Consider the following 20397-nt stretch of genomic DNA (forward strand, 5'->3'; position numbering starts at 1 on the left):
TGGCAGGATTGCTAATGAAACTAATTACTGTATGAGTACTACAACAGGATCTAGAGAAATTGAGAAGATGGGCTGAGAGGTGGCACCTGAAGTTTATCTTTGACGAATGTAAATATTGCATGTTGGTAGTAGTAGTAACTGCAGAGTAACATATCAACTGCGTGGAACTACACTCAGCATAGTGGAGAATGGAAAAGATATGGGGGTAATTGTACAGTCAGATATGAAGTTCTCTGAGCAGTGCAGACAGTCTGCAGGAATTGCTCATTGTACCTTGTCATAGATATACAAAAATTTTTCTAGCAGGGATAAGGAAGTGATTATCCCCTTGTATAAGGCAATGGTCAGGACAAACCTTGAATACTGTTTACAGGTCTGAAGGCCTCATTTTAGGAAGGAGTTAGAGCTGCTGGAACAATCACCTCACAGATGCCTAGTCTCCAGATGCTGCTGCTGCAGCATCTGGTGACCAGGCATCTGCAAGGTGATCTGATTGTGGTGTATAAGGTCTTGAATGGTTTGAGCAAGCACCTTCCATTTGTTGTGGAAGATGAGAGCTTAAATAAATTCAAGGCTGAACTAGCCAAACATTTGGAACAAATGGATGGGTGAAATGGAAGGTTTTTTTTTTTTTTTTTTTTTGGGTAATGCTATACTTGCTTTCTTGCATCATATGCCTCTACTAATGCTAATGCTAACAGTTGACACTTATAAGACATTCTCATTCATTCCCCTATTTCGCACACTTATCCCACTCAACCTTGAACAGGACAGCATGCAACGGACAAAATTTTTTTTCCCTCCATGCAGGCCAAGTGGACTAATTTTCCACCCAGTTCAAGATACATATATCAACATATACATACATACCAGCATTCACACACACACATGCACCTAGTATATCAGAGTAGACTCGTTCAACCAAAAACGTATGCATATTATCACATCAAGACCTAGCTGTGTTCATATGTTCATACTCATATATCCATTTATATTTAAAATTTTTATACTCAATTAACAATAATAGATAGATGACACATATATATATATATATATATATATATATATATTTATACATATATTTATGATTAGCCATATAAAATAATCATAGACACATGACAAAAATGAAAGAAGAAGGTGCTAAGAATCTCTGAGTACGACTAGGCTGCCATGCATGGAAATTGAACTTGGCCTGTTACAATGTATAATCAATCATCAGTGAAGATAGTATATTAGAGCTGGAAAAGGAATTAGAAAAAGTGAATTGGAATATCATTGGCTTGGCTTGACTGTAATAATAAGAAGAAATGAATCACTTACAACTTAGGTGCCTCTGTAGCCAGGTGGGAAGGAGCAGCAGTGCGTAGCACACGCTTCTTGATTAGACCGGGGTTCGAGCCCGTCACCACCAAATACGGAGGATACGGAAAGGTCAGGGAATGACCATCGCATATCCCGGAGCAATATGGCCTTAGTTGCTAATGCTCCTAAAAACCAAATAACAACAACTTACAACTTATCAAGTGGAAATCTGCTGTACACCAATGGAAACAGTGAAAAGAGTTGGCTTTCTGGTCCATAAAGCTATAAAAACAACATTTTGGAATTCTAAATACAACGCCAAGGGTGTTACAACTACTACTCTGGATTTCTAAGAGGCACATACTAAAGGTTATAATGATATTTGCAGCAACACTGAGCCACGATGATGTTGAAGAAATTGAGAAACTTCTAGATGAACAATAAACTCGCTACACCATCATTATGGGGGACTTCAATGCTAAGGTTGGAAAGAGACAAAACAGCACAGAAATGGAAATTATAGGAAATTTTAGAAACTACAGAAATAAAAACTATAGGAAAGAGGTGAAAGACTTGTGGAATAATTTACAGAATCTTGAGGAATGGCAGAATGAACACTTTTTCAAGAAAACACTGAAAAGAAAGTGGACATGAAAGAACCCAAATGGATTAACAACTAATAAAATTGACTACATCCTCACTAACAGAAGATATATTGTGAACAATGTTACAATCCAAAACAAGGTAAATGTTCGAAGTGATCACAGAATGTTAAGATGCACACGTGATATAGATGTAAGAAAAGAAAGGAAAAAAACTGATTCGAGTAAATAATATGAAGGTCTCTGATATAACAGAAGAGTAGAAAAAGCAGTATGCACTGGAACTTAGGAACAAGTTTGAGCTTCTGCAGACCTGTCAGGACCAAGATATCAACAAGGACTAACTTTCTGAAACTGATAGAGTCTAAGAAACCTATAGGTAAAAAGAAATCCAAAGAAGAAAATAATTAGTCAAGAAACACTTTTGTTATGAACCGAAGACGACAAATGAAGAGCAAGATAAACACTGACCAAGGCAAAATTGAGTATACTAAGATATGCAAAGCCATTAGAAAGAGACTTAGAGAGGATATAAAAAGATTTAACACAAGAAAAGTAGAACACACATTAATGGAAAACAAAGGATTTAAATCAGTAGTCATGAGCAGTAATACAGAAATACAAATGGTATTGAATCTGAAGGACAGTGATAGTGTACTTATAAATAGCAGAGACGGCAGAATAATTCAAATAGCAGAAGACTTCTATAAAGTATTATTTTAAGGAGCAAGCAAATGATGCCAGTAGTGGGGAAGATGGATCACAAATTTGCAACACATATGACATACCCGATATCCTTCCTGATAAGGTAGCTGCATCTAAGGAAATGAAGAATCAAATTGCCCTGGGTGAAGACGAAGTTAATGTAGAGTTGTTAAAATTGGAAGGAAGAGACATGACACAGATACTGGCAAAACTCTTCATAAAATACATTAGGAAAGGCGTGACCCCTAAGGAGTGAAATAATGCAATCATAATTTTGCTGGATAAGAAAGGACATAAATCAGAAATTAGAGACCAATTAGCTTGTTGTCCCACATCTACAAGTTGTTCACAATGGTCATCACTAACAGATTAGAAAGAATACTTGATAAGAATCAACCAAAAGAGCACGCTGGTTTTAGGACAGGATTCTCAACTATGGATCAACTTCATGGAATATCACAGCTAATGGAGAAAGCAAATAAATGTACAGCACCATCATGCATGGTATTTGGGATTATAAAAAGGCATTTGACTCAGTAGAGCACAAGGCAATGTTTTGGGCACTGGAAAGACAAGGCATAGACACCCAATACATTATGATTTTGAAGAAAATATATGAGAATGCTACCTCCTTTATTAGACTAGCCAAAGACAGTAGCAAATTTAAAATTGAGAAAGGATTTCAACAAGGGGAGACAATATTTCTAGGGATGTTTACTGCTGCCCTTGAGGAAGATTTCAGAAGATTGTAAAGATTGTTGGTCGCAGAAAGGAGTCAATGTGAATAGAGAGAGTACCTAAACCATTTACAATTTGCAGATGACATTGTGATCATAAGCCACGATTCCAAAGAATTTTTTTCAGGGGAGGTCCCCTCGGGCTGGAGAGGTGCAAATGTATAACCAATTCACAAAGGGGATTCAAAGGTGACACAAATAATTTTAGACATGTTAGTTTATCTTCTGTTCCAGGGAAAATAATGGAGTCACTGATTAAAGAAGCATTGCAGGCTCATCTTGACGACTGCAGTAATAGTTGAGACACAGCATGTGTTTGTTAAGGGGTGGTCTTGTCTGACCAATTTGATTGGATACCGTGATGTGGTCACAAAGTAATGGATACAATTAATAATTTTGATATCATATACTTGGATTTTAGGAAAGCTTTTGATACTGTTGCACATGGAAGACTGCTATACAAATTGGAGTGGTATGGCATTAAGGGCAAGTTGCTGCAAGTTGATAAAGGGATGGTTGAATGGGAGATGACAGAGAGTGGCAATCAATTGACACTGCTCTTTGTGGACTAATACTATTAGTGGAGTCCCCCCAGAATTTGGTGCTGGGCCCCTTGTTGTTCTGTGTACTTATAAATGATACTAATGAAGGTATATATCAGGCTTAATGTCGAAGTTTGCAGATGATACAAAGGTTGGCAGGGCTGTCAATGACAGTAAAGATAGTATGCTACTGCATCAAGATCTAGAAAAAATAGGCAAATGGGCTGAGAAGTGGCAACTGAAGTTTGACATTGACAAATGCAAAGTACTGCATATGGGTAGCAATAACCGAAGAGAAACATACCAACTGTGTGATACTGCACTCAGGGTAGTGGAGAATGAAAAAGACCTGGGGGTAATTGTGCAGACAGATATGAAGTTTTCTGAGCAGTGCAGGCAGGCTGCCAGAACAGCCCATGGGGTTGTTCTATTTCAATGATATACAGAAATTTTGCTAGCAGGGAAAAGCAACATGATTATCTTTTTTGTGTAAGGCAATGGTCAGGCCAAACCTTGAGTACTATATACAGGTGTGGAGACCTCATTTTAGGAAGGATGTAGAGTTGCTAGAATGCATACAAAGAAGATCAACAAAATTGGTGAGAGGAAGAAAGGGGTGCTCTTACCAAGAAACACTTAAGTTCTGCAAGTTACAGCATCTGGAGACTAGGCAACTGCGAGGTAATCTGATTGAGGTGTATAATACCTTAAATGGTTTGAGCAGGTTCAATGCTCAGATTTTGAACCTGAGGGGTTTAGATTCAAATTGGGGAAAGACAGTTGTAGAATAGATGTGTGGAAATTTGCCTTTAGCCAGTGGGTGGTTGATAGCTTAAATGAATTTAAGGCTCAACTAAACAAACATTTGGAGTGACTAGATGGATGAAATGAGAAGGTTTTTTTTTTTAATGACAACCCGAAACACGAGAGGTATTAAAACCAATAGTACCATACATAGTTCATGTATATAAATGTTGAAGTTCATACTGCGTTGTACAGTTGTATCTGTTTAAGGAATGAAAACATTTTGGCCACATGTGGCGTATCTGCCAGGAGGTCAGCAATACTGGAAGGAATGTTTGTCCTAGAAAAAGAGGTAAACAGCTTGTCGGTCACTATTGTATTTGGGACAATCAATGAGTACATGTTGGACAGTGAGCTGAGCGTTGCAGTTTATACACAGTGGTGGGTCAGTGGCCGCAAGCAAATAAAGATGTGTCAAGTGCATGTGGCCTATCCATAATCAGGCTAATATGACTTCTTCATGTCGGTTCTCACATATACTAGATCTCCATGGTGTTAGATCTTTTTTTATGCCAAGTAGCTTATTGTTGCCTTGATTCTGCCAGATATGTTGCCATTGTTCATGGCATCGTTTCTTTATAATGTACTTGTCGTCAGATGCAGGTGTAGTGAAGGATTGGTCTATAGGATCAGAAGCAGTTTTGGCAGCTAAGTCATCTTGTTCATTTTCCGAAATTCCAGCGTGACCGGGGATCCAACAAAAGAGACCTTATTGTTTCTTCTGGTTTAATTTCGTCAGTGTATTCTAGATCTGTCTAAGTAAGGGGTTATCATTCTTTGTATTGTGTTGTATAGCTTGGATAGCACTAATGGAGTTGGTATGAATAAAGTTGTGCACTCTGGTTCTTAAAAGTGTGTAGTTTAAAGCTATGTGGTTAGCACAGAGTTCTGCAGTATAGCTGCTACATTCAGTGGGGAGTTTTTGGACATGGTGATGTTAGGAAATACTGCTGCTGCACCAACATGCTTTTCAGTTTTAGATCCATCCGTGTAGATCGGTGTGTACTGGCCATGCTGGGTTCTCAGTGTGGCATGTATTTGTAATATTTTCTGTTGAAACGATGTATTTTCCCCAGGCTGTGAATGAAAAGTCACATGGCAGTATATGATATATCCATGGTGGGATTGCATGAGAGGCAGTAGGCTGTATCTTACTCAGGTCAATTTGCCAATTAGCTTGTAGTGAGCGAAGATGTATCCCAGGTTATAAAAGTTTTCTCATTTAGGAGAGAAAACACCATTCCAAGAGGGTTGTTTTGGATTCCCTTTGACTTTCGCGGCATAATTTAATAAAAGCCTTTGTCTGCGTAGCTGCAAGGTTGTGTTTCATGCACTTCAGCATATAAGCTCTGAACTGGTGATGTATGGTATGCCCCCAGTGTAAGACGAAGAGCACTGTGGTGTACAGGATCAACAACGTAAAGCACTTGGTCATATGTTATTGAATTCATTATTCACTTGGTCTAGCAGAGCTATATGTTATAGAATCATAGTTCAGACGTGACTATATTAATGCATGGTAGAGATGTAGTAGCGTGTAATGGTTGGCTAGCCACATTGTGCCTGATAGAACTCTTAAGATGTTAAGCTTTTTAAGACAGTTAATCCGGAGCATTTTTATATGATCAAGGAAAGCGAGATTTTGGTTGAATGTCACATCAAGAAAGCGACACTAGGGACCACTGGTATGGCTTGATTTTCTAGTGTAAGTTCCGGATGTTGGTACAGATTACGCTCCTACAGAAGTGTATCTCAACCGTTTTTTGGTGTGAGAGACGAAATCCATTGTTTTGGGACCATTTAGCTATTTTGTTGTGGCCCATTGTGATTGTCTTTCTATCATTCACATATTAGGCAAATGGCAGGTGATACTGAAGTCATCAGCATACAGGGTAGTGGATATTGTTTGTGGTAGGTCATATGTTATTGAATTCATTATTATACTAAAGAGAGTGGCACTTAGCACTGACCCTTGTGGTACTCCTTCTTCCTAGATGAATTTTGAAGATAAGTGGTTGTGAACTCTAACTTGAAATGAGCGACAGTGCAGGAAGTTTCTGATAAACTGTGGTAGGTGTCCGTGTAATCTCAGATCATATAGGGTTCACATAATACCATATCTCCAAGAAGTGTCAAAAGCTTTTTCGATGTTAAAGAAAACCACTGCAAGATGTCCTTTTCGGACGAAGGCATCACGAATGTTTATTTCTGTCTTGATCAAAAGGTCAAGAGTGGATCTACCTTCCAGGAAACCACACTGCACTGGATTTAGGAGATCATTTTGAGCTAGAAACTAGGTTAGTCGGGCGTTGACCATTTTTTTCCATGACCTTGTGTGATAGAGTGCAATAGGTCAATAATGTTGCGGATTTGTAGGGTCTTTGCCTGGTTTTGGAAAAGCCAGAATGTCGCATTGACGCCATTTGTCAGGCAATGTGTTTTCTTTGAATATTCTGTTGTACAGGATTACTCCTGTACAACAGAATAACAGAGTCTTGAGGACCGGTTCAGTGAGTTTTGCTATCACGATGTAGTGGATTTCACCTGGTTTTGCTGCACTGAGTTTAGTAGATGATACAGCATGATACAACTCTGACATTGTGAAGGGAAGATTGTATGCAGAAATTGATGCTGATTCAAAATTGACATGGTTTTGTTCAGCTTGTGCTCTGTGTACTTAAAAATATGGCGAGTATGATGTTGTAGCCGATATTTCCATTAAAGATTTACCCAGGGTGTTTGCAATCTCCTCTGGTTTTGTGATATCATAGCCATTGACAGTTGACATGTGGGGTTTTTTTTGTGTACATCTGCTGTATTTTTGCCCATATTGTTTTAGTTTTTGTTGTTCTTGTGATTGTGGAAGTGAAGCGTCTCCATGCTTCCCTTTTGCTAGTGTGCCTCACTCGTTTTGCCTTTGCTCTTGCCTGTTTAAAGCAGATGAGGTTTTCTGTTGATGGAAACTTCCTGAAGATATTCTATGCTCTATTCTTTTTTTTTTAGCTGCACTACATTCATCATTCTACCACACTTTTGAGCTAGCAGATATTTTTGTGGATTGTTTTGGAATTGCTTTGTCTGCTGCCTGCAGTATTTGGTTAGATATATATTCTACTGCCAGGTTTATGAATGTTTGTTGGATATGGTTTTCTTCTAGTGTTGTAACTGCTGCATGTAAACATCCCATTCAGCTTTGGAAAAGCTCCATTTGGAGAATTCGATAAGAAAGGTGGGGAATGCTTGTGTCAATGCAGCATATCAGAGGATAATGATCACTGCCCAGCAGATTGCTATTAATAGTCCATACAAATAGAGGATATATGGTTGCTGTGCATAGCTTCTTTAACCACTGATTCCATTATTTTCCCCGCAACACAAGTTAAACTAACATGTCGTAGTTACTTGTGTCACCTTTTGAAACCTCTTTGTGAATTGGTGATATATTTGTGCAACTCCTGTCCATGGGGATCTCCCCTGAGTTCAAGGTAGCTTTCATAATTATGGCTAAGGATTTGCTTATTTCCTTTGTTGCCTCCTTTAATATAACTGGATATATCCCATCCACCCCAGGTGCCTTCCTTATGTTTAACTTCAACAATTTCCCCTCCACTTTGCTCTCAGTTATTACAAAATCACTTAGCTCCCTGTTAGTGTTTGGTAGGCTTCTGGAACTCCCCTCACTGCATAACTCCTCATGTGTGAATGTAGATGAAAAATACTCATTCAGTTTATCAGCTACCTGAGCATGATCATCAATAGTTGACTATTGATGGTCTTAACATAGATGGGTTGACAAAATGATTCATCCCTTTCCTTCTAGAGTTTATAAAAGTAAAGAACCCTTTGCTGTTTTTCTTTGCATCCTTTGCCAAAGATTTCTCGCAATCTGCCTTCGCCTGCCTAACCTCCTTTGTGACTTGATTACAGACTAGTTTATACATACCATAGGCTTCTGTCTCACCTGATACTTTATATGCATCCCATATATTCTTCTTCTCTGCCACAAGCCTCATTAATTCATCTGACATCCATTTAGGCCTAAAGCTTGAACAGTTTTTCTTAGTTGGAATGAAAATCCTAGTAGCCTCCAAAATTAAGTCCCCGAAAGATTTCCATTTAGAATTCAATGTTGGTAACATCACCAGTTGATCCCACTGTACAGAATTTAAAAACTGTCTGAGACCTCTGTAGTCACCTTTACGAAAGCAAAAGCCCTTTCTTTTAGCCTTCATGGTAGTTACATCTTTAAGTAATTCCCATTACTTAAAGTACATTGTGATCACTGTCACCCAGTTGTTCCTTTATCTGCAAATTGTTAATGCATGAATAATCACTGCTGATAATCAGATCAAGAGTATTACTCCCTCTGGTTGCCTCTCGATCATGTTGCTGTAGAAAACAGTCATTCAATAAATCCACAAAAGCTTTGCTAGTGTGCGAGTGACCAACTCAAAAGTTCCAGTCAATATGTGGAAAGTTAAAATCCCCCATTATAAGACATTCTGATTTACTGGCCCACTCTATTTCTCTGCACAATTGCTCATTATACTCATCAGATTTTTTAGGCCTATAACACAGGAATCTGATGAGTATAATGAGCAATTGTGCAGAGAAATTGAGTGGGCCAGTAAATTAGAATGTCTTATAATGGGGGATTTTAACTTTCCAAGTATAACGAGACTATGGTTAAATCAAAGTTAATATTGACTCGTACAGCAACTGCCTCAAGGTTTGTCTTTAGTGGGAGTGGCTTTGAGGGTATCTGGGGGTTGATGATCAGTGTTACTCCTCCATGTGCTGAAGAATATTTGCTGATGCTATCGAGGCAGTGTTAGGTGGGTCGGAAAACTGCTAGCTTGGGGGGAGACAAAGACTAATGGATTAACAGTAGCCACTGGCAGAGGTGAAAGAGATTCTTGCACTGCTTCTATTGGAATGAGCAGAAGCTTGAAAAACAAGATGCAGGATATTTCAGAGACTGCTGGAAGTCACTGTGATACAAGTAAACACATGGGTTGTGTTAGGGTAGCTAAGAATAGAAACAAGTGCAGGTATACTTGCGTGTACACCAATGCTAGGAGTTTAGTAAATAAATTTGATGAATTTGAGGTATTGCTCAAAACATCAAAGGCAGATATTGTTGGGATATCAGAGACGTGGTGTCACACAGATATAAAGAATGCAGAACTGGAATTTGGGGAGTACAATGTGTATAGAAAGGATAGACAGGACAGGAGGGGAGGAGGGGTTATGCTATTAGTTAAAAAACACATAAAATCCAAGGAAGTGAAGCCAGTCGACATTGATGGACAGGGCAGTGTTGAGTCAGTTTGGTGTGACATAAACATAGGTAAATCAAAATTGAGAGTAGGAGTGTGCTATAGGCCTAATGACTCTGATGAGTATAATAAGATACTGTACAGGGAAATAGAATGGGCCAGTAAATCAGAGAGTCTTATAATGGGGGATTTTAATTTTCCAGATATTGACTGGAATTTGTGGGTTGGTCACTCACACACTAGCATGGCTTTTGTGGATTTATTGGATGATTGTTTTCTACACCAGCATGTTCGGGAGGCAACTAGAGGGAGTAATACTCTTGATCTGATTATCAGTAGTGATTCTTCATGCATTAGGAATCTGCAGATAAAGGAACCACTGGGTGGCAGTGATCACAGTGTGCTGAAGTGGGATTTACTCAAGGAGGTAACTACCATCAGAGGCAAAGGGAAGGGTTTTTGCTTTCGTAAAGGCGACTATGATGGTCTGAGACAGTATTTAAATTCTATACAGTGGGACCAACTGATGATGTTACCAACAGCAAATTCAAAATGGGAAGCATTCAAGGAACTAATCTTGGAAGCTACCAGGCTTTACATACCAACCAAGAAATATTGTTCAAGGTTCAGGCCTAAATGGTTGTCAGATGAACTAATGAGACATATGGCAGAGAAGAAAAATGCATGGGATACATACAAATTAATGGGTGACATGGAAGCCTATGATAGATATAAGTTGGTCTGTAACCAAGTCACAAAGGAGATTAGGCAGGCAAAGGCAGATTATGAGAAATCCTTGCCAAAGGACGCAAAGAAAAACAGAAAAGAGTTCTTTACCTATTTAAACTCAAGAAGGAAAGGGATGAATCAGATTGGTCCACTGGATGTTGATGGTTCAACAGTTGAGGATCCTGCTCAGGTGGCTAACAATCTAAATGAGTATTTTGCATTTACATTCACACATGAGGAGTTATTCAGGAAGGGGAATGTCGTAGGTGAAGTAAACATTGGCAGTGAGCTATATTATTTTCTAATAACTGAGAGGAAAGTGGAGGAGAAATTGCTGAGGATAAACATAAAAAAGGCACCAGGGGTGGATGGGATCTATCCAGTTATATTAAAGGAGGCAGCAAAGGAAGTAAGCAAACCCCTAGCCATAATTATGAGAGCTTCTTTGGACTCAGGGGAGGTACCCATGGACTGGAGATGTGCAAATGTAACCCCAATTCACAAAGGAGGATCAAAGGCTGAAACAAGTAATTATAGACCTGTTAGTTTAACTTCGGTTCCAGGAAAATTAATGGAGGCACTGGTTAAAGAAGCACTGCAGAATCATCTGGACAAGAATTCAGTTATAGCTCAGACACAGCATGGTTTTGTTAAGGGCAGGTCTTGTCTGACCAATTTGATTGGATACTATGATGTAGTCACAAAAGAACTGGATGCAGGGAATAACTTTGATATTATATATTTGGATCTTAGAAAGGCTTTTGATACTGTTGCGCATGGAAGACTGCTGCACAAATTGGAGAAGTGTGGCATTGGAGGCAAATTGCTGCTATGGATAAAGGGATGGTTGAGTGGCAGAAGACAGAGAGTGGTAATCAATGGACACTGCTCAACGTGGACTAATGTTATTAGTGGAGTTCCTCAGGGTTCAGTGTTGGGTCCATTGTTGTTTTCTGTATTTATAAATGATATTGATGATGGTGTATCAGGCTTAATGTCCAAGTTTGCAGACGATACCAAGGTTGGCAGGGTTGTTAAGGACACTACTGATACTATGCTGCTGCAACAGGATCTGGAAAGGTTGAGCAGATGGGCTGAGAGGTGGCAAATGAAGTTTAACATTGACAAATGTAAAGTACTACATATGGGAAACAGTAACCCCAGATCAACGTATCAACTCTGTGGTACTACGCTGACAGTGGTAGAGAATGAAAAGGACCTGGGGGTAATTGTGCAGGCAGATATGAAGTTCTCTGAGCAGTGCAGACGAGCTGCAAGAGTAGCTCATGGTGTCTTGTCAATGATATACAGGAATTTTTCTAGCAGGGATAAGGATGTGATTATTCCCTTGTATAAGGCATTGGTCAGGCCACACCTTGAGTACTGTATACAGGTCTGGAGGCCTCATTTCAAGAAGGATGTAGAGCTGCTCGAACGAGTACAGAGAAGGGCAACAAGATTAGTGAATGGAACAAAGGGTTGCTCTTACGAAGAAAGGCTTAAGTTTTGCAAATTACAGAGCCTGGAGACTAGGCATCGGCGAGGTGATCTGATAGAGGTGTATAAGGCTTTGAATGGCTTGAGCATGCTCAATACCGATGGGATTCTTCCTCTTGCTCAGAATAATCACCTGAAAGGGCATAAATTCAAATTGAGGAAGGACGGATGTCGGATAGATGTGCGGAGATTTGCCTTTAGCCAGCGGGTAGATGGAACAGACTTCCATCCCTTGTTTTGGAAGTTGATAGCCTAAATAAATTTAAGGCTCAGCTGGACAGGTATTTCGAACGAACGGAGGGGTGAAATGGGAGTAGTGGTTTTTTTTTTTTTTTTTTTTTTGGCTGATGCTGAATAAGCTTGTTTTCTTGCATCATATGCCTCTACTAATGCTAATGCTAATGCTAATGTGCAAGATTGTTCGGATTTTGTCCAATACGATCTTGACGATGTATTATGTATTTCCGAAGGGAAACATTTATATTTGGTGTCAGATTGGTTTCCTGTAAGCAAAAGGCAATAGGGTCATGTTGTGAAAGGAGACCTCGGATGTCGGACAAATTACTATGATAGCCTCTGAAATTCCACCTTAAGAAGGTAAGTGTTATTTGGGTTTAGTGGAACCCTCAACTTCTTTTTGCAAGACAGAAGGTTTACATCGCTCAAGTTTACCTTTTCCCTGCTTTGGGAAATAAGAATGGGAAAGGTAAACTTGAGCAGTGTAAACGTTTCCCTTTAACCATATCCTCATTGGTGAACAGTTCTAGAACCTGTTCGTCTTGATTGACATTGTCTTCTGAGTCCATGAATTCTGTTTGATTTGAATCAGGAGTGGTAGATACTGTGATATTCTACTGTTGAATGGCATCTGGTTGTACTGTGATTGGTGTATTTATGGCTTTGCTTTGTTTGTTTTTCTTTTGGTGGGTTGGTACTGGGGACAACAGTGACCTTGCTTATTCAGCTAGTGATTTACTTGGTGGTATAGTTACCTCCGTTTGCGTAGAAATTAATATATGTTTTGTGGTTATTTGTGCATAAGTGGGCTTATTAGTATTTGGAACTGGTAGGGATTTTTTAGCCTCTTGGTAGGTTACGTTATGTTCAGTTTTGTACTACTGTATCATTTTTTCACATTTCCAAAGGGAATACTATTTGGAATACGCCAGATGTGCCTCTTTAATGATAAGACAGATTGGTGTTGTGACTGTGAAGTCAGTACTAATGTGTGTGGTGGATCCACATATGGCACAGGCAGCTACTCCTCTGCAGACTTGTCTGTGAATGCCCAAACTTCTGGCACTTATAGCAGCAGAATGGTTTGGAATGTATGGTTTAACTTGGCAGTTAAGATAGCTTGCTTTTATCACTGTTGGTGGCTTGGGGTTGTCAAAAGTAAGTACAGTACACTCCCAGTTAACTGGCAACTATGGGGATTTGTAGATGCCAGATAACTGTAGTTTCTAGTTGCTTGAGAGTTAGTATTAAAAAAATACTTGACTATTATACTAAGCCCAATACTTAGAAAATTAAGATAAACATAGACAAATTTTACTAAAGAAATTGAGTTTTATTATAGAAACCACTTTTTTAATACAGTAACTTTTAAAAAAACACACTCAAAACTGTTGCAGTAGGTAGAGAGTTTACTGGGTAGACATCACATGAGGATAGTCAGGATCTGCTGATAATGAAACCACTTGGTAAAGATTCCTGTGTCCATCCAACTGTTACTCTGTGCATGATAATGTATGGGAAGGTTACTTACGCCTTTAAAGCACCTTGATTTAGAAATTTTCTGCCACACAGCTTTACCTTATGATTTCCTGATGCATTTGCACAAACAAGCACAGTTACACGCTCTTTATTTTGCTTAAACTCATGAGCTACCTTCTCATTACCACCAGACAAAGTAGAATTAGGCAGACACTTCCACATTAGTCCTGTCTCATTTGCATTATAAATCTGTTCTGGGGTCAAGTCATTTTTTTTCCACTATTTCACTAAACACCTCATGAAATGAAGCTGCAGCCGATTTCTGCTCCCCTAACAAATCCAGCTTAGATGCCATGATGAACCTTGAATCGAGTAAGCCAGCCACTTCATAATGAACACTTACCTTCAATTCTTTCGCTTTTTCTTGCAACATGGGTCCAGAAATGCAACCACCCTCGGATCTTTTCAGCAAAAACCACTCATACAGGGCCTGGTCAAGCACTTCCATTCTTGGTGTATGAAGAGTATGACGCTTCGTTACACTCTTGTCACTCTCCGACTTGGCATAAAACTTCTTTATTTTCTGAGACTGAGCCTTAATGTCATAGATCATTGACGAGCCAACATTAAATTCTTCTATGAGCACTGCACGACTTTCACCTTTCTCAAGCCTCTTGCATATTTCCATCTTCTGCTTGAGGGTAAGCACTACACTTTTACACTTACTTGCTACCTGTTACAGCATACTAGGGGTTGAAAGAGAACACAGAATTTGAATAACAATAAATCAACCAGTATATTACAGAGTCTGGAGACTAGGCACCGGCGAGGTGATCTGATAGAGGTGTATAAGGCTTTGAATGGTTTGAGCATTCTCAATGCCAATGGGATTCTTCATCTTGCTCAGAATAATCAGAAAAGGAAGGGGGGAGGGGTTATGCTATTAGTTAAGAAACACATAAAAACCAAGGAAGTGAAGCCAGTCGACATCGCTGGACAGTGCAGTGTTGAGTCAGTTTGGTGTGACATAAGCATTGGGAGATCAAAATTGAGAGTAGGAGTGTGCTATAGGCCTAATGACTCTGATGAGTATAATAAGGAACTGTACAGGGAAATAGAGTGGGCCAGTAAATCAGAGAGTTTTATAATGGGAGATTTTAATTTCCCAGATATTGACTGGAATTTGGGGGCTGGTAACTCACACACTAGCAGAGCTTTTGTGGATTTATTGGATGATTGTTTTCTACATCAGCATGTTCGGGAGGCAACTAGAGGGAGTAATACTCTTGATTTGATTATCAGCAGTGATTCTTCATGCATTAAGAATCTGCAGATAAATGAACCACTAGGTGGCAGTGATCACAGTGTGCTGAAGTGGGATTTACTGAAAGAGGTAACTACCATTAGGGGTAAAGGGAAGGGTTATTGCTTCCGTAAAGGCGACTACGATGGACTGAGACTGTATTTAAATTCTATACAGTGGGACCAACTGATGATGTTACCAACAGCAAATTCAAAATGGGAAGCATTCAAAGAACTTATCTTGGAAGCTACTAGGCTTTACATACCAACTAAGAAATATTGTTCAAGGTTTAGGCCAAAATGGATGTCAGATGAAATAATGAGGCATATGGCAGAGAAGAAAAATGCTTGGGATACTTACAAATTAACACATGACACAGAAGCCTATGATAGATACAAGTTGATATGCAACCAAGTTACAAAGGAGGTTAGGCAGGCGAAGGCAGATTACGAGAAATCCTTGGCAAGGGATGCAAAGAAAAAGAGCAAAGAGTTCTTTACTTATGTAAACTCTAGAAGGAAGGGGATGAATCAGATTGGTCCACTTGATATTGATGGGTCAACTGTTGATGATCCTGCTCAGGTAGCTAACAAACTAAATGAATATTTTGCATCGACATTCACACATGAGGAGTTATTCAGCAAGGGGAATGCCAGAGGTGTATTTCACTCTAGCAGTAAGCTACAGAATCTTGAAATAACTGGGAGTAAAGTGGAGGAGAAACTGTTGAAGATAAACACAAGAAAGGCACCCGGGGTGGATGGGATCTATCCAGTTATACTAAAGGAGGCAGCAAAGGAAGTAAGCAAACCCTTAGCCATAATTATGAGAGCTTCCTTGGACTCAGGGGAGGTACCCATAGACTGGAAATGTGCAAATGTGACCCCAATTCACAAAGGAGGATCAAAGGCTGACACAAGTAATTATAGACCTGTGAGCTTAACTTCTGTTCCAGGAAAATTAATGGAGGCACTGGTTAAAGAAGCACTGCAGGATCATTTAGACAAGACTTCAGTTATAGCTCAGACACAGCATGGTTTTGTTAAGGGGAAGTCTTGCCTGACCAACTTGATTGGATACTATGATGCAGTCACAAAAGAACTGGATGCAGGGAATAACTTTGATATTATATACTTGGATCTTAGAAAGGCTTTTGATACTGTTGCACATGGAAGACTGCTACACAAATTGGAGCAGTGTGACATTGGAGGCAAATTGCTGCTACGGATAAAGGGGTGGTTGAGGGGGAGAAGACAGAGAGTGGTAATCAATGGACACTGCTCATCGTGGACTAATGTTATTAGTGGAGTCACTCAGGGCTCAGTGTTGGGTCCATTATTGTTTTCTGTATTTATAAATGATATTGATGATGGTATATCAAGCTTAATGTCCAAGTTTGCAGATGATACAAAGGTTGGCAGGGTTGTCAAGGACACTACTGACACTATGCTGCTGCAACAGGATCTGGAAAGGTTGAGCAGATGGGCTGAGAGGTGGCAAATGAAGTTTAACATTGACAAATGTAAAGTACTACACATGGGAAACAGCAACCCCAGAGCAACGTATCAACTCTGTGGGACTACAGTGACAGTGGTAGAGAATGAAAGGGACTTGGGGGGGTGATTGTGCAGGCAGATATGAAGTTCCCTGAGCAGTGCAGACGGGCTGCAAGAGTAGCTCATGGTGTATTGTCAATGATATACAGGAATTTTTCTAGCAGGGATAAGGAGGTGATTATTCCCTTGTATAAGGCAATGGTCAGGCCACACCTAGAGTACTGTATACAGGTCTGGAGGCCTCATTTCAAGAAGGATGTAGAGCTGCTGGAACGAGTACAGAGAAGGGCAACAAGATTAGTGAATGGAACAAAGGGGTGCTCTTACGAAGAAAGGCTTAAGTTTTGCAAATTACAGTGTCTGGAGACTAGGCACCAGCGAGGTGATCTGATAGAGGTGTATAAAGCCTTGAATGGTTTAAGCATGCTCAATGCTGATGGGATTCTTCCTCTAGCTCAGAAAAATCACCTGAGAGGGCATAAATTCAAATTGAGGAAAGACAGATGTAGGATAGACGTGCGGAAATTTGCCTTTAGCCAGCGGGTGGTTGGTTGGTGGAACAGACTGCCATCCCTTGTGGTGGAGGTTGATAGCCTAAATAAGTTTAAGGTTCAGCTAGACAGGTATTTTGAACGAACAGAGGGGTGAAGTGGAAGTGGGTTTTTTTTTTTTTTTTTTTTGGCTGATGCTGCATAAGCTTGCTTTCTTGCATCAAATGCCTCTACTAATGCTAATGCTAATCACCTCAGAGGGCATAAATTCAAATTGAGGAAGGACGAATGTCGGATAGATGTGCGGAAATTTGCCTTTGGCCAGCGGGTGGTTGGTTGGTGGAACCGACTTCCATCACTTGTTGTTGAAGTTGATAGCCTAAACAAATTTAAAGCTCAACTGGACAGGTATTTCGAACGAACGGAGGGGTGAAATGGGAGTGGTGTGTGTTTTTTTTTTTTTTTTTGGCTGATGCTGAATAAGCTTGCTTTCTTGCATCATATGCCTCTACTAATGCTAATGCTAATGCTAAATATTTACACAGTGAATGGTCGGGAGTGAGAAACAAACATGTGATGAGGGATGCGCGGGCGTGTACTCACAGCGCAAAGCGGCACGCCAAGTTTGAATAATTTTATCTAGAAATTAATATGTATCATTTTAATTTTTCAACTACCTACTATTTTCAAGATTTTTGCCGGATGCTTGAATTCCGGTTAACGGAGAGTCTACTGTATTATGTTCCGTGCAGGAACTAGTATGCCATCTTTCTTTGTCATAATTCTTCTGACATTAATGATTCCTTGGTCGTGTAATTCTTGTTTTAGTTATTCATCTGACATGGTTCATGATGTCCAATTCGGTGATGACACCTCTTGACGTGTTCAGGGAAACGTGGTGAAAAGGTGACAAGTTCCACCAAAAGCTTTCAGTTTTTGTAGTTGCTCAGACTGTCGAGCATTGGCAACTTCAACTAGTAGGTCTCCCGATCTTAGAGGATGAACTGTCTTGGGAGTACATATTCTGCTTTCCTAGGCATTTCTGGAATGGAGAGAGTTTTCCAACTGGTTGTCCTTGAGTTGAATGAATAATCAAGAAAGTTGGAGTTCGGATTCTGTCTATGTCAGTCTTTTGACATTTTGCTGTGACAGAACCAGACTCCTCTTGTTCGTGTGTTATAAAGTTTCTTTTGTGCACCCAGTGTTTTTCCGGGTTTTATGAACTTCTTGCTCCATTTTGCCCCGAAAGGGCGACCTTTTCCCCTCCAGGTTACTGGCCCCACCACTTTGAGGCAGGAGCAGTGCCACCTTTGTGACCAAGTGGTAGTGGGTTAGTAGTAATATACAAATAAAAGGAAAAAAGAAAGAAGGTTACTTTTCCTCCTGTTCAAGTAAAGTGATTTCTTTACTGAAGCTTATTTAATTGATTGTTAGTGTAATGCTGTAAATAAAGAAGACGATTTTATTTATTCAAGAGAGTGCAAATTCACTGGCAAAGACACTTGATCACAAAATTGCTTGGCACCTGGGGCCCCAAATGATATCGATGAAGGTATATCAAGCTCAAGGGGCATTCATAGAGAATGTGTTGCCCAGGTGCCATTTAAAGGGAGTGCCAAATTAAAATTTGGCACTCAATTTAAAATTTTCTTCATACGAGTATGTAAGTTTCAGGTTTTCAGGCACCCCCATGAATGTTGGTGCCTGGGTGCAGTGCACCCATGGAATGGCCCGCCCCTGATCAAGCTTAATGTCAAAGTTTGTAGATGATACAAAGGTTGGCAGGGTTGTTAATAACAGTAAGGACAGTTGCTGCTGCTGCAACAGGTCGAAAAGCTGGGCAGGTGGACTGAGAAGTGGCAATTGAAGTTTAACATTGACAAATGCAAAGTACTGCATATGGGTAGCAGTAACCCCAGATAAATGTACCAACTGGGTGGTGTTACACTCAGGGTAGTAGAGAATGAAAGGGACCTGGAGATAATTGTGCAGTCAGACATGAAGTTTTCTGAGCAGTGCAGACAGGCTGCCAGAATAGATCATGGGGTCTTGTTGTTGTTTGGTTTTTAGGAGCATTAGCAACTAAGGCCATATTGCTCCGGGATATGCGGTGGTGACAGGCTCGAACCCCGGTCTAATCAAGAAGCAAGTGCTACGCACCGCTGCTCCTTCCCACCTGCTATGGAGACGCCTATGGGGTCTTGTCAATAATATACAGGAATTTTGCAAGAAAGGATAAGGAGGTGATTATCCTCTTGTATAAGACAATGGTCAGGACACACCTCGAGTACTGCATACAAGTCTGGAAGCCGCATTTTAGGAAGTATGCAGAGTTGCTAGAATGAGTATAGAGAATGGAAACAAGACTGGTGAGGGGAACAAAGGGATGCTCTTACAAAGAAAGGCTTAAGTTCTGCAAATTGCAGTGTCTGGAGAGTAGGAACCTGCAAGGTGATCTGATTGAGGTGTAGAAGGCTTTGAATGAATTGAGCAGGCTCAATGGTGATATAAGGCCTTGAAGGGATTGAGCAGACTCAATGCTGATGAGATTCCTTCCCTTGCTCTGATTACAAACCTGAGGAGGCATAAACGGAAATTGAGGAAAGACAGTTGTCGAATAGATGAGTGGAAATTTGCTTTTAGCTAGCAGGTCGTTGATTACTGGAATAAACTTCGTCTGTCATTGTGGAAGTTAATAGCTTAAATGAATTAAAGGCAGAACTAGACAAACATTTGGAATGAATGGATGTGTGAAATGGGAAGAACTTGTTTTTGTTTTGTTTTTTTTGGCTGATGCTGTATAAGCTTGCTTTTTTGCATCATATGCCTCTACTAATGCTAATGCTATATGTGCAGAAAAAAAATTTCTAGATTTGTACATAAATGTTTCTTTTTGCTCTTTTTTTGCTATAAATCATGAATTACTAATGGATTAATAAATCATGATTTACTAACGAACCTGAAATGTAACACGCTGCATACATTAACTAACGTTCTACTTCTGTGCTCAGAGCAACCTTTCTCCTGAAAATTGTAACCTGTAGAAATTGAAGTCCAGTGTCAACACGTCCTAGTGTCTTCTGGCTTCTAATCATATTGACAAAGCTAGATGTTCTTATAAATTTGTCTTTGGG

At 39.8% G+C, this 20397-nt stretch overlaps 1 protein-coding gene across 2 annotated transcripts in view; it reads right to left on the minus strand.

The window, feature by feature from the left end:
• LOC150089301 (uncharacterized) overlaps nucleotides 1-20397 on the minus strand; it is a 251559-nt gene that overhangs the window by 90445 nt on the left and 140717 nt on the right. The window lies entirely within an intron of this gene.

This window comes from Mastigoproctus giganteus, chromosome 2 (assembly GCF_048544385.1).
Source record: "Mastigoproctus giganteus isolate SK-2022 chromosome 2, ASM4854438v1, whole genome shotgun sequence".
Lineage (NCBI taxonomy): Eukaryota > Metazoa > Arthropoda > Arachnida > Uropygi > Thelyphonidae > Mastigoproctus > Mastigoproctus giganteus.